Raw genomic sequence first — 527 nt, forward strand, 5'->3', positions numbered from 1 at the left:
CCATTTAAACATATAAACAGCATTTTAATAACAACTGAAGCTGAAATAGATACTTTATTATGGTACAGAATTTAAATATATGCCAGAGAAACACATAATATCGCCCTTTCAATTCTCAGAACTGCCAGGCTGTAAGGAAATAATTTTGCCATCTCCTTGACCTCCTTCCCTGCTGTTTTGCGGATATTATGCCCCCACATCCTCTCCCCTTGCCAACACACCCCCACACACAAACACAGATTTTTTTTTGAAAATTACAGATTTCTGAGGTTCAAGATACGTGTAGATGTCTGAAGGGTTTGACACGTAGGTGGATTGATGTCATCAAATTAAAATTGCCTTATCTTTTCCAGAAATACAGTACATACATTTTTTGTCTAAATCATTGCTTTTTGCTTTTATTTGCTCTTATTTGGGGGCTTTTATATGGGGCGGCTGTGGTGGAGTGGTTAGGTGAGTCGTCCTGGAACCAGAAGGTCGTCGGTTCAATCCCCCATCCAGCCGTCTCAGTTGTTGTGTCCTTGGGC

The sequence above is a fragment of the Austrofundulus limnaeus genome, unplaced genomic scaffold, assembly GCF_001266775.1.
Source record: "Austrofundulus limnaeus strain Quisiro unplaced genomic scaffold, Austrofundulus_limnaeus-1.0 Scaffold2287, whole genome shotgun sequence".
Classification (NCBI taxonomy): domain Eukaryota; kingdom Metazoa; phylum Chordata; class Actinopteri; order Cyprinodontiformes; family Rivulidae; genus Austrofundulus; species Austrofundulus limnaeus.